This window comes from Belonocnema kinseyi, chromosome 6 (genome assembly GCF_010883055.1).
Source record: "Belonocnema kinseyi isolate 2016_QV_RU_SX_M_011 chromosome 6, B_treatae_v1, whole genome shotgun sequence".
Classification (NCBI taxonomy): domain Eukaryota; kingdom Metazoa; phylum Arthropoda; class Insecta; order Hymenoptera; family Cynipidae; genus Belonocnema; species Belonocnema kinseyi.
The window spans coordinates 3138680-3142426 of NC_046662.1; positions in this window are offsets into that span (position 1 = coordinate 3138680).

The window sequence follows — 3747 nt, forward strand, 5'->3', positions numbered from 1 at the left end:
AATTAATGAAAATAATAAAAAAGTATTGAGTGGTATTTAAAACTATTCAAAATAATTGAAAAGTATTTAAAAGTAACTACTTTAATAATATTAATTGGAAATTAATTTCATTTTATTAGTAAAAGTTTCATTAAATATATATATATATATTAATAATTAATAATTATTAAATGGAATTTAGTGCAGAAAATTATTCAAAAGAATTGAAGAGTATTAAAAAGAACTGATAAGTATTAAAAAGTTTTGATTAGAATTATAACTGATTTTAAAGAATTGGACAAATTCGGAAATAAATAAGAAGAATTCAGAAGTAAAAAAAATTTAAATGATTGAATGTAATAGAAAAGTATTAAACAAAAAATATTTTAATAATATTTTAATAATATTAAATAGTTATTCACAAGTATTAAATAGAAATGAAAATAATTATAATTTTTTTTTATTATATAAAGAAATTATGAAATTATTAAAAAAAATTTAAAAGTATTGAATGGAATTGACAAGTATTGAAAATAATTTAAAACTTGACACGAATTAGAAACTACGTTCACTTTCTTAGTGGAAGTTTTATTATTTACTGAAGATGGCTGAAAATTAATGAAAATAATAAAAAAAGTATTGAGTAGTATTTAAAACTATTAAAAATAATTGAAAAGTATTAAAACGAACTGAGAATTATTCAAAATAAGTGCCAATTGAAAAGAATTCAAAGAAATTTAAATTTAAAACCATACAATTGTGACGTTTAAATGTTTAATTATTTCGCAGATGTAAACACACAATTTTGAAAGATTTGAATTTGAAATTAAACAATTTTAAAAATATTGCAGTCTATAATTATTATTCAATTTGTAATACTTTCATTTGCAAACACATTTTGTAAACTATTATAATTTTAAATTAAATAATTACTACATAAATAATAATAAAATAACTAAACTAAAGTAATAAATAAATTCAATTTTTTATGAATTTTATAAATAAAAAAGACAACAAGTTTGAAACGTTTTGTATTTATTAATCTGTACATTAATACAATTTTAGCGACGGGAGTTACAAAAAATGCGCTTAATTCATATAAACTTTTTGAGTAAAATAGGCTCATTTTTCATAAACAATCTTCAAATCATATCACGAATTTAATAATAAAATTCACTAGTTATTTGAGTCTCCTTATTGCCCTTTTTTCGAAATCCTTAGAGCTGCTGAGAAAATCTCAAATTCATCTGTTTATTTAAATATTCTAAAATACAATTTTCTTCCTAATCGTGATGGTTCCTATTTTATACACTTATCTAGAGTTGTAAAGTCAATATTAAAATATTTACATTCACGGGGAGTAAAAAAGAAATCTCAGGAGGGAACCCTCAGCTAATTCCAACGTGATCTCCATTGAGCATGTCACGAACTTCCTGAAATTAAAATTTAAAATTAAAAAAGATGAAAATGTAGCTAGAATTATTAAAAAAGTAACTGGAGCCATTAAAAAGTAACTGAAATCATTAAAAAAGTGTACTAAAAAAAAACTATATCCGATTTACGCATGAGAATATTATATATTATTATATATTTATTATATATTATATTAAAATATATATGATATATTATCTCATTTATTATTTCTCGTGATTTTCTAAAAACTTTTGCGCAATATTTTAAATTTTCAACTAAGAAAATTAATTTTCTATCCAAACGATACATTTTTATTTAAATACTTGAATTTTTTACTAGAAAATATAAATTTAAAACCCAAAATGAAATAGTTAAATTTTCGAGGAAAATGATTCACTTTAAATAATAACAAGAAACAAATTTTCAAATAAAGAGATGGATTTTCGACTGAATTTTTAAATCTTTAACAACAAAAATGGACTTAAAACCGACCAGTTCAACTTTGAACCAAGTAGTTGAATTTTTAGCCGATAATATGAATTTCTCACCAAAAAAGAATACATTTAATGAAAATACGTGAATTTTCCATCGAAAAATTGAATAGTTAATAGATGAATTTTTAATAAATTAGTTGTATTTTTAATAAGAAAAATTAATTCTAAACACAAGAGCGTATTAAAAAAAATAGTTAAATTTTGAACCAAAACTATGAATTTTAAAAAAATATAATGGTTAATATTTCAACATAAAATAATTTTTATTTTAAATCAAAGATAGTTAATTTGGATCAAAGAATACCAATTTTCAAAGAAAGTTCATTTTCTACCAAAAAGACGAACTTTCGTTTACTTATTTAAATTTTCAACTAAAAAATATAAATTTAGAACCAAAAATGAAATAGTTAAATCTTCAGTCAAATTAATTAATTTTAAGCAAAAAAAAACTAATTTTCAAACAAAGAAATCAATTTTCAACTAAAATTTTGAATCTTAAAAAAATGAATTTTAAATCAAGTAGTTCAACTCTCAATCAAGCAGTTGACTTGTTGACCAATAAGATTAATTTTAAACCGGGATATATTTTTTAAAATATAAATACATTCATTTTACAGCAAATAGTTGAATTTCGGTCAAAAATGCATTTTTAACAAAGTAGTTCAACTTTAAATCTAGTAGTAGAATTAAAAAAAAATTTAATTCTAAAAAATTAACTTTTTGTAGAAAATTCGTCTTTTTAGCTTAAAAATTCAACCACTTTATTGAAAGTTAATTTTTTGGTCCAAAATTCATCTTTTTGATTGAAAATTTAACTATTTTTTTTTTAAATTCATTCTAGTGTTTAGAATTAATTTTTCTCTTTAAAAATACAATTAATTTATTAACAATTTATGTATTCCGTTAAAAATTCGTCTTTTTGGTAAAAAATTAATCTTTTTCGTTGATGATTTAACTACTTTGTTCTAAATTTGTACTTTTTTATTCAAATTTTTATTTCAAATAAAAATTTTTTCTAGTTGAAAATCATCCTTTTTGGTTGAAAATTGATCTCATTCGTTGAAAACTTAACTGCTTGGTTAAAAATGAATTAATTTGGTTAAAAATTATTCTTCTCGGTTGAAAAATTTATCTTTTTTGTAGAAAATCCATATTTTCGGATTTAAAATTTAATTGTTCTGTAGAAAGTTCATCTTTTTGGCTTGCACTATATTGTTGAAGTTTTTTTTTTGGTTGAAAATTTAATTATTTTATTAAAAATTTGCTTCTTTGTTGTTGAAAATTAAAATATTTTGTTAAAAAGTTTTTTTCCGTTGAAAATCAAATTTCTTAACTAAAAACCCAATTATTTGGATTATTAAGAAAGTAATTAAATTCTTAAACAAACAGTAGAATTTTTTATCAAAAAGATGACTTTTCAACAAAATAGTTCCATTTTCAACCAAAAAGTATGATTTTTTAAACAAAATTGTAGAATTTAAGACAAAAATCGAAAAGAATGAACATTGAAGTAAAAATATTTAAATTTTTTGATTGGATTCTATTAGTTTTGTTCACATTTAATTGGAAAAACGTGAAAAAAGTATAATAGGGACTAAAAATTTATTTATTTTGTTGAAAAAATCGTTGTTGTTGGCTAAATCTGATCTTTATTTTTAGTTAAAATATTTCTTTGTTGAAATAATAAATATTTCATACTTCACTGAAAATTCATCTTTTTAAGTTAAAAATTAAACGCCTTGGTTGAAAATTAGTTTTTTTTGTTTGTTTGAAAATTAATTTTTATAACTAAAAATTCACCGATTTTATTGAACATTCATATTCTTGAGTTGTCAATTCAATTTTTTCGCCTAAAATTGGG